Genomic DNA, 20,240 nt, shown 5'->3' with positions numbered 1-20,240 from the left:
GGTGAATCTTTTTCGACCGCAGTTTCTTCTGGAGCCCGTAGAAGGCCCGACTTCCGCTGATGATGCGCCTTCGAATTTCACGGCTCACATTGTTGTCAGCCGTCAGTAAGGATCCGAGGTAGACGAAATCTTCCACCACCTCGAAAGTATCCCCGTCTATCGTAACATCACTACCCAGACGGATCCGGTCGTTTTCGGTTCCGCCTACCAGCATGTACTTTGTTTTTGAGGCATTCACCACCAGTCCGACCTTTGCTGCTTCGCATTTCAGGCGGGTGTACAACTCTGCCACCGTTCCAAATGTTCTGGCAATAATGTCCATGTCGTCCGCAAAGCACACAAATTGTCCGGATTTTGTGAAAATCGTTCCCCGGCTGTCGTCGTCGCATAACACCTTCCAGCGCGATGTTGAAGAGTAGACATGAGAGTCCGTCACCTTGTCGCAGTCCCCGGCGAGATACGAATGAACTGGATAGTTCATCCGAAACCCTTACGCAGTTTTGCACACCGTCCATCGTTGCTTTAATCAGTCTAGTCAGCTTCCCAGGAAAGCCGTTTTCGTCCATGATTCTCCATAGCTCTGCGCGGTCGATACTATCGTATGCCGCTTTGAAGTCGATGAACAGGTGATGCATTGGGACCTGGTATTCAGGATTTGCCGTACGGTAAAGATCTGGTCCGTTGTCGACCGGCCGTCGATGAAGCCGGCTTGATAACTTCCCACGAACTCATTTGTTTTAGGTGACAGACGACGGAAGATGATCTGGGGTAGCACTTTGTAGGCAGCATTCAAAATAGTGATCGCCCTGAAGTTCTCACATTCCAAATGGTCGCCTTTCTTGTGAATGGGGCAGATTACCCCTTCCTTCCACTCCTCCGGTAGCTGTTCGGTTTCCCAGATCCTGACTATCAGGCGATGCAGACAGGTGGCCAACTTTTCTGGGCCCATCTTGATGAGTTCAGCTGCGATACCATCCTTACCAGCTGCTTTGTTGGTTTTGAGCTGGTGAACGGCATCCTTAACTTCCCTCAGCGTGGAAGTTGATTCACTTCCGTCCCCCGCTGCACTGGCGTCGTCGTTTCTTCCGTTGCCGTTGGCTCCCGTGCCTACGTTCTCCACGCCGTTCAGGTGGTGATCGAAGTGCTGCTTCCACCTTTCGATCACCTCACGTCCGTCCGTCAAGCCGTTGCGGGATACGTTGAGCTTCTGATAGAACTTCCGTGTTTCTTGGGAACGGCACAGCAGTTCCATTTCTTCACACTTCGCTTCTTCCAGGTGGCGCTTTTTCTCCCGAAAGAGGCGGGTCTGCTGTTTCCGCTTCTGTTTGTAACGTTCCACGTTCTGTCGGGTCCCTTGCTGCAGCATTACCGCCCTCGCTGCGTTAGTCTCCTCCAAAACCGTTCTGCACTCTTCGTCGAACCATTTGTTCCGTCGATTCCGTTCCACGTACCCGATGGTGCTCTCGGCTGCAAGGATCGGTATATTTGCCTCACTCCATTCACTCCTTTTTCCTGAAGCGAATCGAGAAAGATGCAGCAAACGGATTATCGTGATCAAACACGCAACCCCATCATCAGTGAGAAGCGAAGCGCAAGCTGTTTGACATGGATATTCGTTGCCGATCGTCGCAGTTTGGATCGCAAGCGAATGAATGAATGGCGAATGGTGACGAATGCTGATGAGCGATCGAAGCGGCTATTATCATAACTAGAAGAGAATTTCTGCATGTAATGCATACATTTTTAGTGTATTGTTGTTGAAATGCTAGATTAGCAAAGAAAATAATAAACACTTTTTGAAAACTTCAAAAATTCGTGCGAATGTGGACGAACGTTAAAATTCCAAGTGTGGTTTTCCATTGTTCGCCGGAGTTTGCTGTCGTCGCTGACAAGCAAACACACAAACTAAAGCGATAACGGTTCGCCGCTGACAGTGCTGACTGTATTCGAATGTGGAAGAAGATGAAAAGTGGAAATCAGGAACCCTGCTCGGCTGCGTCGTTGATGACTGCTTTCACTGTACTCCAGCAGTCCTCTAGAGGGGCCTCATCGAGCTCGCCCTCGTCTGGCAACGCGGCTTCGAGATTCTGCGCGTATGCTGAGGCGACATCCGGTTGCTTCAGTCGCTCTAGATTGTACCGTGTCGATCGCCGGTACCGTACATTGTTGATGACGGAGAGTTTTGGGCGCAGTTTGACCATCACCAGATAGTGGTCGGAGTCGATGTTGGCGCCATGATAGGTCCTGACGTCGATAATGTCGGTCAATCAGAATGTGGTCGATTTGAGATACCGTCTGCACATGGGACTACTCTTAGTAAAATACATAATTCGAAAATAGCTATCTAAGCTTGAAAATTTATTCTCCGTATACTCTTTGTTCAATACTGTGAGATGCGCGCAACTATTTTCGTGAGTCGGTGGGTTATCTCAGTAGGGAGATGGGGACGCGAATATTAAATGCGGAATCAGAAGCGCGCGATAACTTTCGTGGAAAAGTCGGATTTCACGGTACTATAAACCATCAATGGGCTGACGCGTTTTTTTTTAAGCGTTTAATATAGAACGATCGTTGACGTACAGGGGGTGGCCAAAATGTTTGGGATAGGCAACTTTTTTTCTCCCACAAAAAAAAAAATCAACATGCTGTAACTTTTCATAGAGTGCATAAAAAAATCTCAAATTTTGACTGTTTATCAACCTATTATATGTGCATCATTGGTACAAATTTGGGCTAGATTGGTTAATGTTTCGCAAAGTTAGAATCGCTCGGATAAAACACTATTTTTTAGACAACTCATTTTTGAGCTGTCATATCTCGGAAATCAGTGAACCGAATTGAATGAAATTTTGAATGTACACTAACAATATGCAAATGCTTCACAAACTATTAAAACATAGGTACTTTTTAAACGTTGAAAAAAGTTATCATAGATTGACAATTTTTGGATTTTTCTCGAAAAAATGTATTTTTTTACATCAACGTCAATAAATTTTAGTGTTAATATCCAAAGATTTGCCACTTCTGTTCTTAGAGATAACTTAATCAGATATATTAGAGCCTATTTAGATTGAAGGAAGAACACATTTAGTAATTTTTGTGTGGTATTGTAAATTTGGCTTATTTTCCTCTATATGGGTAAAAATTTCTACCCGGTATAACTTAATTCGCTGTGAGAAAATATTACATTTTATAACGTCGTATTAAGTACCGTAATCCGGGGTCAAATTGATCACTTTAAAACAACTTTTGCGGATAACATCAGTGCCTGTTCAAATATTGCCAAAAGAATTTTTGTGAAACCAGTACCCAGTGGATCTACATGGAACCATGTGACAGAATTTTGTTCAACAAATTTAAACTTTAAGTTAAATAACTCCAAATATCAAAATATTGGAAATGCCACTTTGGGGCGAAATTGATCAGTATACAATTAAGCATCGGTTGGACAGGGAAATTTCCTACACCGCTTATTTTGCTCTTCTAAAACCGAATAACGCGTCTAAAATCTTACAACTAGTGGATTTAATACTTTAAATACAAAATTTAATTTTGAAATTTTCCCTTAAACGCCTGAAGGTAGGCAATTTCATTTGAAATAAGTGATTTCTATTACAATAAATGACTATTTCTTCATAAAATGAACTTTTTATAACTATTTCATGTTCTGATTAGTTGCATAACACCCCAACTAAGGCTCCACAAAAATGTTAAAACAGAAAATTCACGGGAAGTCCTATTATCAATTGATTGTTTAGTAGCAATGATTTCAGCTAAATGAGAAATACATTGCGAATTCCTTGAAAATATAAGGCAAAACTAACTTTTTTCAAAAAAATTAAAAGTCTACACTCATCTCTAGGCATCTACGAATCAGATGACGTAAAAAGTTTAAGATCATTACGACGCTTAAGAGTTCCTAGTATGGAATTACAATGTAGTACCCGAGTGATCAATTTCGCCCCGCTGATCAATTTGACCCCGGTTTACGGTACCAATATATTGTCGATAAACGTTAAAAAAAATCATTCAATTCGGTTCACTGGTCTCCGAGATATGACAGCTCAAAAATGAGTTGTCTAAAAAATAGTGTTTTACCCGAGCGATTCTAACTTTGGGAAACATTAATCAATCAAGCCCAAATTTGTACCAATGATGCACATATAATAGGTTGATAAACAGTCAAAATTTGAGATTTTTTATGCACTCTATGAAAAGTTACAGCATGTTGATTTTTTTTTTGTGGGAGAAAAAAAGTTGCCTATCCCAAACATTTTGGTCATCCCCTGTATGTGCATTACCCTTACTATCGCGACCAAATAAATCATAATCGGGATGAAGACCGTGTCGTGTATTTTCATACAACTAGTGGATCATATCACCTACCAAAGGTGGCTCCAAGATCCACACCTTACCTTACCCTACTAACAAATACTCCTTCCCAAGTCAACTGTGGGGATGCTGTGGATTCCACGATTTCTAGTAACAACGGTTGTCGAACTAACATTCCTTCCCCTTTCCCGATGACCGTAAGAACGTGGCCGGCGCCATTATTGATTTTAAAATATTGAACTCTCGAATTGTGCACATTGAGAGTGTGAAGCTAGTCCCAAGCACCATTCATTGGATCTCTGTGCAACTTCGATTGTTCTGGTCAATCACGGAGTAGCAACTACGATGTGTACGGTTATATTTGCTTTGCTTTGCTTTTCTATGGATCGTTTTAATTTTTTTAGGGATTGTTTTCCATTTTTTATGGATCATTCTATTGACCATTTCAAACATTTTATGGTACAGTTCATGAAATTCGGGAAATTCTTGTTGCTAAATTTTACGAAAAAAAGGACCATTTGACATTTTTACATGGATCAAAATGATAAGTTTTCTGGTTACTACCGTAATCCGGGGTAACATTGATCAGAATTTTCTATCTTTCTTGAATAATTCTCTTGTTAAAGCAACCGTTACATGTTTTATATTTTTAAAACAAGTACTGGCCCTCTGAGTATGTGTTAAGCTACTCGAAAAAGTATTGTAAAACTTTAAAACATGTTTAAATAGGTTTTTTAATCTAATTTTTGATTGTGCTGATTTGGGGTAACATTGATCATGTCAGTGATCAATGTTCATTTGTGTTGAAAATACCCTTACTTACTAAATTCGGGGTCGCTGATCTCGAATATGTTGTCCAAATTCTTACAAATTATGTACTTTTGGAGTTATTTTAGGATGAAAATTCTCTAAACCACGAATAACGCCTAAAGGTAGGCAATGGCTTAAGGAATTGATAGCCGACTTTTAATAAATCGTATATTTTACTGAAAAATAGCATTTTCTTAAAAGTTTCTTTTATTAAATCCAACTCTAGGATATCATATTGAAGTAATACAGTGTTTTCGAACCTCATATTGTATCTAGTATTCACCCCAAGCATGAATGTTTGACAATGTATCTCATTGCGTTACGAAACACAGTTATGGAAAAATCGATTTAATTCAATGTTTATGAAATTCAATTTTCATAAATTGCATATCATTTAATAACTAAATGATAGCAGATTACGATATACCATTCCATAGTAGAAACTGATTCAATGTTAAATGCTTGTTTGAACATTTCATGAGGTGGGTCAAGCCGATCAATGTTACCCCGCTGATCAATGATACCCCGGATTACGGTACATACTTCTATGGAATATTGAACAGTTATCAATTTTTCTTTTATCATTTGTTGTTTTTTATATGCAGAAGAATATTTTACCAACACGTTTTTCTACTTATAATCGTTCTGACTCCATCCTGACTGCGTGCACAACTTCTTTGTGGAAATCGCTTAAGAAAGAGATAAAACGATCATTCGCAAAGTTAATAATCATGTCGGTCTCGATTTCAGCCCTGAAAAAGTGCACAATTCCAACAATTGCTACATTTCCCATTTTACTTTCTCAGACTACATTACCACAATCCATTCGCTCTGATTCGGTCGCAATCTGTCTTAATAATTTGCTCTTTTATGGCCTAACTTGGCTCCGTCGTAGATCGTGCTGTGCAGTCTCCGTAGTAACTTGCGCCATCTCTAGCAGAGCCTTTTTTATTTCCCGTTTGTCGTTCGAGCCTATCCCAAGCGAATCTCCATTTCGGCGAGAGGTTGTGCAGTAAAATTTTATGTATGTAATTTTGTTTCGTTTTTACTTCCTTTCACTAGCAACTACCACCATCACCATGTAAATCCATTTCGACCGTCCGGTCAAATATTCGCAGACTAGGGTATCACCCCTAGGAATTCGGCATCTCCTGCTGACCACCACCTTCGGCTTCACCACCGCCACCGGCCACAAGGAAAACAAAAATGTGAAAGTCATTTCATGAAATTTCAAGATGCACGTAATACATACCAACGCTAACAGCAGGAAGGCCGTGGCAGTAAAGCTGAAAATAAAAGCCAAAAAGCAACATTATACGGAAGCCGAACCACCACATGCCGCCCATCCAGGCTACTAATGGCACACGAATGGAGCAATCTAACAGTCTCGTGGCTTAACGATTGCTACTAACACTATACGCATATACCTACTCTTCATCTTCGTTCGGTCCCTGATTTCGCCGGTCCCGCATACCGCGTCCTGTCCTGTCGGCCGGAAAGGATAAACTACCGATATCGAAAAAGGACTAAATCGTATTTATTTGCGGCACGCATCAGTCCATCCAATAACCAGCCGCATCAAGTCGGAATCTTCGCAGCGCTCGGTGGTGTGCGCAGAGGGGGGCGACTTGATTTTCAAATGTTCTCAACTCCTACAAAACATAAATCAAAATGCCATTGGGCTTACTAACTATCCTCAATTGATAATCGTTATTGAAGGTTTAATCAGCACTGGAGAATTTTTGGCACACTGCCCCCCCCCCCCCCCCCCACCTCGCAGCACGCCACTGTTCACCGGAGGGGTTTCCTGGCTATTTCTTATTGGTTTTATGATCCCAAAAATGGATGGTTTAAATTTCGTCCGGGGATTTCTATCGTTATAAAATCCAGCCCTTTCCGAGCGGAGAAGAATCTTTTAAAGACCTTAGCGAAAAGATATCAAAATAGCTGACAGCTTTCATCTGCCTCTTCGTTTTACGGGCGAACATTGCATTGGCAGCCTCGCTGAGAATAGAAGAGACGATTCGCCAGGAGCTTGCGGGATGAAGATGGCATTAGTGTTCGAAGTCTGAAGGCAGTAATTTAAGTCGTTTGACCTTCGTTTAGCCAGCTCTCAAAACAGGTCACGTTTTATCACAACAAAATGCTGGTTTTCGCCCGTTTACCGTAAGCTAAACTGCTGACGATGATGGTTGGATGGTGGAAGGTCTGTGAAGGTAGAGTTTCATCAACACTGTGCCGGTTTCCGTGGAGCAAAGATAGAAATCACGCCACACTGATGAAGAAAGTCACCACGCTTGATGGGTGCTAAATAAAGATGAGTGCTTGTGATTTATGCTCGTAGTAAATGGCGTGGTACCTTTCCGGAGGGAGAGCTCGCCAGATTAGAATATGGAAAGGACTATTTTGCTGTTCCATGATTAAACTACCTTTTTTTTCACGTAACGTCCCAATTGGAACAAAGCTTGTATCTCAGCTAGTACTGCTAGTACTAAAGTCCCAAAAAAATGACCACGTGGTTTATGGACAGCCCCGAACTCTTAAACGGGTAGAAAAAAAACCCCATGCTCTCTTCGGCAAAGTTTTTCCTTGTGAAATTTACTATTGAGATCCTTTTTATGGTGGACTTCGTGGCCGTGTGGCTAGAGGCTTCAGTCATATAGACGTTTCGTAAGCCTCGGAGTGTGGGTTTGATTCCCGCTGCAGTCGGGGAAATTTTTTCGTCAAACGGAAAATTCTCCACTGGGTGTTATGTGTGTTGTCCGTTGTCCAATGTTAGTGCTTGTTCAGTTTGTACAACCTCTGGTTGAAGAAGGTGTAGTGTCTTTAATAAAGTATTTTCAGGATTCTGGAATACTGCATTCTAAAAAAAATCGTGAAAACATATTCGACGAGAAAGGTGCTATCACCACTAAGTGGACTAATCTGGTTTCTTCTAAACAATATCTTTGGATAAAAATGTGATCGTTACTTGGTTGGAGGGGGAAAGGCACACTGATACATCAATCTCATACTAATATGACAGAATAATTGTCCTGCTTCAGCGATACAAAAGGGGCCGATTAAACAAACAATCAAAAACATACGATGAATGGGTTCTTTTCATTGTGCCACTAAACATTCCTTCCTGGAACAACATCTGAAAGCTATTTATCAAGCCTACATTGTACTTCATATTGCGCCCTTACACAAACATCGCATGCTTCGAGGAACAATCCAGTGGTTTCACCGAAAAAAAAAAAACACTCGTTCTAAGCCCGTCCCTGACAGAGATCGAGAGAGAGTGGCGAAAGGAATGTATGAGCAGCAAGCAATCCTCGAAATACCTCGTGGCCATAGTCTGAAACACCCAGCAATTTGCTCTTGGCATTCTTGATTGGTGTTTTCAGCGTATATATCGCGACGGAGCGCCCCGAAATCACCTTAACACATGGAAATGTAACAGTATCGTCCCCAAGGGGAATTCGCCTGCAGGTCCCTGCGTTTATGGCAACTTACCTTTCCGCTACGTGGCTCCAGTAATTTCCACCGTTGATGCGGTTCTAGTGTGTGCTGACGGAGAGAGCAGACCGTTCAATTTTATTTTATTGGTTCATTCCTTGGGATGCCTTGGCGTCTTTTCGCGGCCGACGACCTGCTCCTTTTGTCTCTATTTCTGGTGGGTGGCTGCTACACGGGTGCTCTTGTTGCACTGCAGTAACGTTAAGGTGAATTTCTGCGACGACCACGGAGGCGAGAACGTTACGGCGAACGGAAACATTTATTTACAAGAAGAGGACCCGCCGGCGGTGACGATGGCTGGCAGCGACGACAATTTAGCAATTACGGCACAGCCTTTTATAGTACATATTCCTTTTAGAGTCGCACCTTAAGCGTTTCCTCTCACCTTCTTCAACAACGGAAGAGGTAAAGCCGTTAAATTTCTAGCACTTTTATTTTTATTCCTCAAAACGTGGAACCCCTCTTCTGTTAGCACTCGTTAGAACAGGGCGAAACGTTCGAATATCACTGCAGCGTCCCTCACTTTCTCACACTGGCGGTGGGCGACGGTCACATGGCTGGCTCGGCCAACTGGGTTTGCATAGAAATTGTAATGGCCGGAAACGAAGGCTTCCCCGGCGGTGGCTATTTGGCGCGATGGGATTGGAACGGTTTCATTTCAACGGATAATGGCTGGGACTCGTTCGTTGCCCGGGGAGTTATTGTTTTATTGCATTCAATCTGGTTGATTTGATGGCTTGTTGACAAATTCGCTTTTTACGGTCTGGGGCTCTGGATTATTTGTCACGGTATTTTTTTCTCTCGTTTCTGCAATTTTTTTTAACGATCTGACGGAATGGATTTGTGTTTTTTCCTGGTTTTCCTCGATTGAGGACGTACAGCGGTTTTGTTTTTGCTCTATTTACAGTTGCTTTGATTTTGTGTTAATTAAAACGTTATTGGCCGCGCTGTTTGTTTTGTGAAGCAGAAGATAATGTATTGCGAGTTTTCATACGAGTCACTAATACCATGGGTAGAAATCTGTAATGTTGCACTCCGATGGATATCTGAAATGAAAAAAAAGTATAAATGAAAATTAAGATGGTGTACTATTACTCATGTTTTTCATTGCTCATTTGATTTGTTCATTTGGTAAATTCTTCTTCTCCTTGACGTAACGTGTCCACTGGGACAAAGAGTGCATTTCAGCTTCCTCAGTTATTAATTGATAGCTTCCACTGCCAATGACCATTTTGCATGTGTATATCGCGTTTTTTTCTCTTCTAAACCATACGGGGGAAGTCCGCTCAACCGGAAGGTTCCGGTAGTGTGGGGTTAAGGCCACCTTCTACAACAAAAGCAAAAGCCAAGACTACTCTCTCCTCGACCCACTAAACACATTCCTAATGCCGCCAAGCCCCTCGTCTCTCAGGATCCACCAAGAAGGCATTGCTTCAGAGAGGGGCTAGAGCACATCTCACCCTCAAGTTTAGCTGCGTAGCCTGCAGCAACGAACATCGATGACTCGCTTTGAAGAGTCCATCACGGAGTATGCCGGCGCTTAGCCAGTTTCCCAAGTGGTCCTCACCACTCCCTTTGTCCTCGGAAGGCGGACAGGGTCAACCCTATGCCCACGTTTAACTGTTTTGCAGACATCAAGAACTGATGCCAACGTGCAACTAGATCTGACCTGCTGAAGGCAAGGCCAACACTACCCTTTAGGCCTGCACAAGAAGAAGTTGCTGACAGTAGGGTCTCCACCTGCCCCGGCCCTTATAGGGAGCCCTTTCCCAACCGGGGGCTCGTATCCAAACCAGTAGACCGACGCCACAACAACAACGCTACCAAGACTTCCTCTCCGCGGCTACTTAATCGCTGTAAGGGTCGATTTCGACCGCAGGGCACCGGTATGACCTACGAAGCGGACTCCGCACCCCTGGACACCCTCTTGTACTGCATCTAAACTAGCCATTCTCCGAGCCCACGCGCCACCTACTGTGCAGCTCCAAGACGATGTGGGTGATAGCCGTTGAAACAGCATTCTAGCCAAACTCATCCCTACACGTCTCCTGGACAAGATTGTTCGGAATTGCGTCCTCCCCGCATGTAACAAGCATGCGGTCACGCATTGTGCGAAAACGCGTGCACATGAACAAAACGTGTTCCGCTGTTTCCTCTAAATCAGCAACAACCAGACATTTGGAAGAAACCGCATGACCGCAACGATGTAGATACTGTCGGAAGCGACCATAACCTGAAAGGATCTGTGTTAGGTGGAATGTTGCTTCCTCATGACGCCTATTAATCGAACTATCTACCCTCGGAATCAACCTATGAGTCCACCTTCCTTTGGAGGAACTGCCCAACGCGCACTACCATTTGACCATGAAGGCCATCCTGGCAGTCCTGCGTGTGCCTCTTGTGCCACGCATTTCAAAGCACATGCGCTCGCAAACCTCAGGCACATCAGCGTGTACGTACTTACCACGGGAGCTTTCGTTACATAGCGCCCCATGCCGGGCCACCATACCTAAGTATGGACACTAGCCAGAAGCTTGCGCTTACTGGCGGACACCGCAGAGCTATTGGACATCATCCGGGACAGTGCCACTAGAGCTGTGGAGGCTCTTTTGGGGCTGTCCATAAACCACGTGGAAGATTCTGAAGTCCCCCAGGGTGGTTTTTTGTTCATACAAAAAAAAACGTGGCTATCGAAGGTTAGCTTATCGTCGATCATCACTCCAAGTGATTGACGAAGCGCTTCGACGTCATAGTGCATTCACCTACACTGATAACCACTTGCTGATCCGACTTCGGGTTGTTCTATAACCTTGATAGAGTGAGTGGTAGTCAACGTCACTTCTTTGATCGATCCACTGTAGACTTCTAGCGTAATGTCGTCAGCAAAGCCAACAATCTCAACTCCCATCTGGAACTCTAACCTTAACACCTCGTACTTCATGACATTCTTTAACTCCGGACCCAGGATGGAAGTTTGTGGGACTCCTGAGGTAATGTGACCTCAGAACCACTTCTGTGTCGTAAACTAACAGTCGATTCTGGAAGTAACTTCCAAGAATCTTGTACAGGTACCCGGGTATCCCCAGACACAGGAGCGCATCGGCAATAGATGGCCAACTGGCACTATCAAACGCGTTCCTTACATCCAGAGTCACTACTGCACAACAGTGAAACCCCCTTCTCTTACGCTCGAGTGCTTTCCCGGCGGTTTTTTGTAACCGACTGGATAGCGCCTACTGCCGACCTTCCCTTCCGAAAGCCGTACTGGCTACTGGAGTGACCTTTTACACAGGCACACCGAGGGCGCCTCAACATTCTATTGAGGATGCTCTTTTCGAGTACCTTCCCCGCCGTGTCGATCAAGCATATTGGTCTATACGCCGACAGGTTTCCGGGTAGTTTCCCCGCCTTTGGCAATAGAACCAGGCTTATTTCTGCATAAGACCTGGACATCTCGGGAGCTTCTGCAAGAGCTACTTTTAAGGCCAAGATCGGAACTCCGTCCGGACCTGGGGCCTTACCTACGCTAAGGGACTTCACTACCCCCGCAAGTTCCACAACGCCAGCTGCAGTCCCCGGCTGTTCTACGAAAGGAGGCGAAGTACTTGGATCATGACGCGGAAAAAGCCCCTTGATGATCTCCTCCAACATCTCTGGAGATTGCTCTGTAGGAGCCATTACACCTCTCGTCTTGGCCATCATGTTCCTGCAGGCATCACCCCACGGATTTGCATTATCCTTCTGACAGAGACCTTCTAAACAGGCCTTTTAGCTATCTCTTATCTCGGTCTTCATCGCGGTTTTTGCAGCAGCGAATTCCACCCGCCGTTCGTTCCGCTTCGTTCCTCAGATCGTGCTCGCTGCATCCGCCGCCTAGCCCGTAGGCAGGCGCGACGCAGGTACGCAATCGCTCGAATCCACCAGTAAGCCGGTGGTCTTCCACTGCGAAGCGCCTCCCTAAATACCCTTTCGTCGAAGTATAATGTCTTCCACCTGCGAGGGATGGCCTTGACCTAGACACCGCTTCCCCTACCCGCTGGCTGCTGTTGTTGTAGTCTACAGTATCGACTTTTTTGTTATCGAACCGCCAGGTGATCACTGTGAGTGTAGCTATCGTATACTCTCTAGTTCAAACTACTAGTTAGGCAAGGACTACAAAAGGTAACGACAATTATCTTCTTCTGACTCCATTATCGCCTCTGCTTATATAGCTACTGTTAAGCCTCTCCCGCTATCCAACCTTGACAATGTTATCTTGAACTATGATTCGCCCTCCTCCAAACAAATTCCAAGTGCAGAATTCCTCCCTACACATCCATGGTAGTTCGTTACTTCCATAGTACACTCATAGCACAATTATGGGTCACTCAAGGAACAATCATTTCATAATATGAATCGATTTACATACCGTCAAATGGGGTAACTTAAAACACTTTTCGACTTTGAAGCAATATCATTGAAAATCTAAACATTTGAAACATCCTGTGAAGCATCGTGTACGCTAATTACCCCGAGTAGAATACTATGCAGCACTTGGTTTACCAAAATACGTTGCCACCTTATCAGGAGGTGCGAAATACATGCTTGTTGCAAGTTTCCCCATCTGTGGGGTAACTTGCAACATAGGACATGAAGCTAAGTTAGCTACCATTAAACAGCACTAACATTCTAGTATTTAGTCGTGTTGTGAATTTTTGATGTTATGCATGAAACAAACCGTAAACCGGGGTCAAATTGATCAGCGGGGCGAAATTGATCACTCGGGTACTACATTGTAATTCCATACTAGGAACTCTTAAGCGTCGTAATGATCTTAAACTTTTTACGTCATCTGATTCGTAGATGCCTAGAGATGAGTGTAGACTTTTAATTTTTTTGAAAAAAGTTAGTTTTGCCTTATATTTTCAAGGAATTCGCAATGTATTTCTCATTTAGCTGAAATCATTGCTACTAAACAATCAATTGATAATAGGACTTCCCGTGAATTTTCTGTTTTAACATTTTTGTGGAGCCTTAGTTGGGGTGTTATGCAACTAATCAGAACATGAAATAGTTATAAAAAGTTCATTTTATGAAGAAATAGTCATTTATTGTAATAGAAATCACTTATTTCAAATGAAATTGCCTACCTTCAGGCGTTTAAGGGAAAATTTCAAAATTAAATTTTGTATTTAAAGTATTAAATCCACTAGTTGTAAGATTTTAGACGCGTTATTCGGTTTTAGAAGAGCAAAATAAGCGGTGTAGGAAATTTCCCTGTCCAACCGATGCTTAATTGTATACTGATCAATTTCGCCCCAAAGTGGCATTTCCAATATTTTGATATTTGGAGTTATTTAACTTAAAGTTTAAATTTGTTGAACAAAATTCTGTCACATGGTTCCATGTAGATCCACTGGGTACTGGTTTCACAAAAATTCTTTTGGCAATATTTGAACAGGCACTGATGTTATCCGCAAAAGTTGTTTTAAAGTGATCAATTTGACCCCGGATTACGGTACCATGAAAAGATGTACACTAACCAATTGACATATAATTTTTCATGAAAGGATTGATAGTTATTGCAAGCGAGAGTATATCGCTTAGCAACAGGTCTCACGTCCCTCAAACACAAAATATATATGATTCTCGTGACTTAGCACTCATTACAAAATGTCAACAATGATTATTGTCATTTCTTGAAAAGGTAGAGTGAGTCATCTTCAAGAAGTTTTCAGTTTGAAGTGGTGTTTGGCAATTTCAGCTAAATTAACATGATTGAAACACACCTATTCTATTTTGTAAGTTTCAAACTCGCTAATTTGGGTATTAAACTGAAATAATTTACTCCATCTAGGTTCAGAATTGATATTGGTAATTGCTTTACAGCGTTCATAAACAAAAATTGAACTTTTAACATGATGAAACATGAATGAAACTTCAAAATGTGTTATTTCCTAACAATGTTTGAAGGTCACATGCAAAAAAATGTAAACAATGAATTGTCATTTGAAAATGAACGCATTACGTAATCAATAAATGATCCATTTCGGTTATTTCTGTCAAGTATATCGTGAAATGAAGATAAATAATAGAAGGTTTCGACAAATTCAACTGTTGCAAGTTACCCCATAGTGGTTGTCGAATATAATAATGATTTTTTGCATTACTTAGTCGATAAGTTTATCAAACTTTTATCGTTTAGCTAAGCTTACTATTAGGTACCCTAACTGCAAGCAAGGTCATCAGACTTATCGCACTTACCATAAGGGAGAGGTCAAGCACGATTTTCATATTTGTTTTTTATGGCATAAAATGAGCAATCCGTTTTAACAGTGTAGCTAAACCATAAACAAAGAAACAAAGCTAATTTTTATACTAAATCGAATCGATCTTTGATACACATAATCTCTATAACCGAAATAGTATGGCATACTAGTTTTTATTATTATTAGAAAATGCTTCACATTTAGTGTATGTCATCGTGTTGCAAGTTACACCGCTGTTGCAAGTAACCCCGTTTGACGGTACAAAAATAACACTTTCATTATTTTTATTTTATATTCTCTTCATTGAAACTCCTTTTTATTGTTTTATATAAAAATTTGATTGTAAAATTCACTATAGACGGTGAAAATTACTAAAATGTTGGTGAGTAATGAAAACCGCAATAATGGGTCAAAATTGGCTGTGTAACAATTATGGGTCAATTTGTTGCCTATTATGGGTCACTCCAGAGGAATCGGCTCAACAATAATGTTTTGTCTATTTTTTTTTACTGAATAATCACTTATTCTCGATAAATCAACTATAGTAGAATCTAAAACTGGTCTCAAACCTCTTATCAAAGCGTGTTTTCACGATTTGGAATCAATTTTTCAAAATTTGGACAAAATCTTCAACACAACCACCGATAAACGCCTAAAAGTATGCAATGTCCATGTACACAGAACTGTCAATATTATGCTGCACAAAAAGTGACCCATAATTGTGTGATTTTCGGTGTTCCTTGTCACAATAATGAGTCACCTAAATTTTGCCTGAAATAAGCTTTAATTAGCTGCAGTCACATGAATTTCTACATTTAGAACGTTGATTATACCTTTGTTCTGGTGACGATACCATTTTGCACTTGAAAATCACTGAATCTCGCTTTTACAGAGCTTACGAAAGCAGCGCACACACTTTCCGATATTCAAAATCGATGCGTTACTTTGACAGATGTTTTGCGCCGTACAAAAAAATATCGAAAATATGTATATTTGGACGTATAAGCCCGTGTGCGATACGTATAGTGACACAAAATAAATCAACTTATAAACGAAAAATTAAAATGGCTAACAAAAGCTTGCAATTAATTTATATTTATCTATTAAAGTGAAAAGTGACTAATAATTGTGTGTGACCCATAATTGTGCAATGACTGTAACTTCGTAAGAAGGATTCGATCCTTGGTACTCTCGCAATTGAAGTACGAACCCCAGCTTGGCAACTTTGTGTTAGCTTCGACAGTGATGCGAACCACCCCAAAACTTACATCATGCAGGAGAGTCGTGTTCTACGTGCACTACGGTGTATACAGTGTAGTGCATAAGTTCCCAAACTTTCAGGTCGCGCGACTCCCTTTTGCCAGCTGACGTAGTTTTCGCGACCCCCCATAGAAATTCCCTCATTTGTTGTCTGTTGCAGTAAAATATTTTACTGTCCCTCGCGACCCCTTGGATGAACGCCGGCGACCCCCCTGGGGGGTCGCGACCCACAGTTTGGGAAACCATGGTGTAGTGTATACAGCAACATCAAAATGCTGCCACGCAGCGATTGCCGATGTTGATTAGCAGTTGTAGAATACCAACTTTAGGCTGGAAAATTATGATTTTCATTACATATCGCTATCACTTACGTGAATTCACTGATGTTCTCACTGTCCGGTTCGACCTGGCTCCAATCACTTGCATTTGAATTTTGTTTGGAACTCCTTTGACTTTACAGCATTGTGTTCTATGAACATTTCCTCAGTTATCAACTGATAGCTTCCTCTGCCAATGACCAATGATCATTTTGCATGTGTATATCACGTGGCAGGCACAAAAATACTCTAGGTCCAAGAAAGTCAAGGATATTTTCTTTACGAGAGACGAGGACGAACCCGTGACTCTCAGCATGGTCGTGCTGGATACCTACGCCGATAAAGCTGTGACTGTAGGAGCCCTCAGATTCTGTGATTGTATTTTATTTTTTGCAATTTCTCATCGTAATAGGCTGTTTTACCTCACGCAAATCTGACAGGAAAAGGCCTACTTTCCAACACCAAATTAACAGTGCTGTAATGGTTCATTACAGCACTGATTTGCGTTGCGTAATGAACCATTACAGCACTGTTTTCAGTTTTGGTCAACTTCTTGATGCTTTCTGGACGCAGTTTTGAAAAATTGTGACAACTGCACAGTATAACCTGTTATGTTCAGATTTTCTTAAACATGGCTATGAACATAAGTGTGCAGTTTGATGAAAAAGTTTTATTAAAACTATCATCAAGGGTAATTTATGAAATTGCAAAAAACGTTGTACGTAACTCGGTGCAGAACTCGATTTTTCAGCACTCGTCGTAATTATCCAACTCGGCAAGCCTCGTTGGATAAATGTACGACTCGTGCTGTAAAAATTGTCATTCTGCACCTTGTTGCGTAAACTACTATTACAGATCTCCTTCTTGTTCACATTTCTTTGTGGTAATTGGGTTCTTTAGGGGTATCCAGATTATTGCATAATCGGAATCTCCGTCCAAAAATTAGTCGAAATCCAAAATTTCATCATTTTTGGTGACCCGGAACTATTTTTGAAATGCATTTAAAGTTTGTATGGAGAAAATTTTTTGGTCGGGGTGAACTGTCACTTTATCGATTGAACTGTCATTCTATCCACGGATATTAAAACTGTTTTGTTTATTTAACCATCAAAACAAAGGAATTGGAACGCAATAAAATCACCTCATACTCAGAAAAATTAGCTCTTTCGATTAAGCTAAAGAAAATGGCAATATTTAATTCACTAAACAACCCAATTATGAGAAAGTAGTGTGCGGTAGTTCGGCAGCAGCAAAGTTTCGCGCGTTCGCTTTGCTAGATTTTTGCGATTTTATTTTCCTCTTTCCTCTGCGGGGCTCCGACGACGGGTCGCCAAGCAGTCAGTAGTGTGCGGTAGTTCGGCAGCAGCAAAGTTTCGCGCGTTCGCTTTGCTAGATTTTTGCGATTTTATTTTCCTCTTCCCTCTGCGGGGCTCCGACGACGGGTCGCCAAGCAGTCAGTAGTGTGCGGTAGTTCGGCAGCAGCAAAGTTTCGCGCGTTCGCTTTGCTAGATTTTTGCGATTTTATTTTCCTCTTCCCTCTGCGGGGCTCCGACGACGGGTCGCCAAGCAGTCAGTAGTGTGCGGTAGTTCGGCAGCAGCAAAGTTTCGCGCGTTCGCTTTGCTAGATTTTTGCGATTTTATTTTCCTCTTCCCTCTGCGGGGCTCCGACGACGGGTCGCCAAGCAGTCAGTAGTGTGCGGTAGTTCGGTAGCAGCAAAGTTTCGCGCGCTCGCTTTGCTAGATTTTTGCGATTTTATTTTCCTCTTCCCTCTGCGGGGCTCCGACGACGGGTCGCCAAGCAGTCAGTAGTGTGCGGTAGTTCGGTAGCAGCAAAGTTTCGCGCGCTCGCTTTGCTAGATTTTTGCGATTTTATTTTCCTCTTCCCTCTGCGGGGCTCCGACGACGGGACGAGTGTGCCCGCGCCGTGGTTCGAGTCGGTTCCGAATTTTTCGCTTCCCTTCGGCGCTAGTTTCCAACACACTTTAAGTTGATAATAAATATTTTCTTCCATTTTTGCATTTACACAAAAGAGTGAAAAATGTTACTTCGGGTTCGCCGGTCGAGAAAAAAATCCGGGCGCCGACAAGTGAGTCGCGTTCAGTGTATTTCTGTGTGGAATAGACTAAAGGTTTCTGCTCCCTAGTGGAGTGGAGACGCGCGATAGAATTTTCTTTTTGGCTAGTTCTTGCGTCGAAAAATGGTCGGTTGTTAACGGCGGTTTGTGTATATTGATCCATTGTCAAATCATATCACCAACCATAGGTGACTCCCGGACTGACAATGTAGCTTACCCTACTAACAAAAAATTCCTTCCTGAGACAAACGTGGAGATGCAGCGATTCGCGGTCTTTTTAACAACGTTTGTCTTACTAACATTCCCTTCCATCCTCGATGACCGTAAGGACGTGGCCGGCGCCGTTATTGACCTTATTAAAGTTGAGAGTTCTCGACCTGTGTACATTGAGAATAGTAAGCTAGTCCCAAGCCCTATTCATTGGTTCCTTGTGCAATTTCGATTGCTCTGGTCAATCACGGAGTAGCAACTACGAATTGTGCGGTCATCTATGCTCATGCTCATGCTCATGCTCACTAAACAACCCAATTATGAGAAAACCTGATGATTGAAATGGATTAAAAACCACTTCACCAGAAGTTTGCCAAATGAGCAGAGCATTAAATACAAAGATGTCGTGGGCGGTTTGAATTTTGAACGGAAGATGTAAATGAGCAGAGCTTCTGTATATCCTACAAATGTATCCATTTCTATTCCATTCAGCCCTAGAACCCGGAAGATTCCACTTTTGGCACATAGGACTAACTCTTAACCGCCTTCTGCTATCGACTTGTTCGTCGTCGTCGTCATCGGACTTATCGGCACTAAAAAGAAATGTAGAACACGGTTGGTTGGTGTCGAGACTCTCGGAAACTTTCGAGGCGCTTCCGAACTTGGCGGCAAATTTATGTACCGTGAGAATATTAACTAGTTGTTATTTTTCTTAGCCCTTCTTTTAACGGGAAAACAATTTAGGTAAAAGTTTTTTCGTTCACTTTTTTTTTTCTTGCCTCTTGGTCCCGGCACTGGCGCTGATGCGGCCGCTAACGGGATTGACGCGTGGCGTTTTCCTAGGATTCGCTCCCTCGCATGCTCAACCGATGGAACGAAAGTTTTTCCCAACCGAGATCGAGACATAAACAATGAAGCGTTCTGGCGAAATGGGAAAATGTGTGTTGCCTAACAATGGGCTGACAAAGTTCGAATGGTAATCGTGCGATGTGTGATGTTTGACGGCTTCGACTAGTTTTCACCAGGCTTTGGGAAGTTTTATTGAAGTGAAATCCGAAATGCGCTTCGGCAGAAAGTTTCACAAGTGGTGTATTTTGTGATAACATCAAAGTAGATGCCATTGATTGTTAGAGCTATCCAATCAAGTTTTAATGTTGATTTTTTGTATTGCTTAAACTTACGATGATAGGATTATCGAACCAAAGAACTATGAATGAAATATTGAAATTGCTTGGAGATTAGTCTTTGCTTACCCATCTCTGGGTGCTGGAAAAAAGGCGAAGGCTTGGATTTTTTACAAATTATTCAGCGTCCGACGAACTTGCGAACCGCGGTTGCCATTATTGGCCAGTGAAACTCTTGCTGCATCTTAATAGCTCTACATACCCAATGTGCAGACAGCACTCATTACCTAGAGGATGTGTAAAGACGCTGACATAATTGCCGTTTCACCAGCCATCACCCACATCGTCTTGGAGCTGTGGGAGA

General features: G+C 42.4%; 1 protein-coding gene across 3 annotated transcripts in view; it reads right to left on the bottom strand.

The window, feature by feature from the left end:
- The window catches only part of LOC115267533 (zwei Ig domain protein zig-8-like), a 663,084-nt gene that overhangs the window by 535,713 nt on the left and 107,131 nt on the right, over positions 1-20,240 (bottom strand). For all 3 annotated transcript variants that reach the window (XM_062859127.1, XM_062859125.1, XM_062859128.1), the window contains one exon: positions 8,641-9,689. The gene's annotated coding sequence lies outside the window, so the exon portion shown is untranslated. The remainder of the gene's footprint in view (positions 1-8,640; positions 9,690-20,240) is intronic.

The sequence above is a fragment of the Aedes albopictus genome, chromosome 3, assembly GCF_035046485.1.
Source record: "Aedes albopictus strain Foshan chromosome 3, AalbF5, whole genome shotgun sequence".
Classification (NCBI taxonomy): Eukaryota; Metazoa; Arthropoda; class Insecta; order Diptera; family Culicidae; genus Aedes; species Aedes albopictus.
Note: the sequence above shows the minus strand (reverse complement) of the source record. Positions and strands in the feature narration are given on the sequence as shown.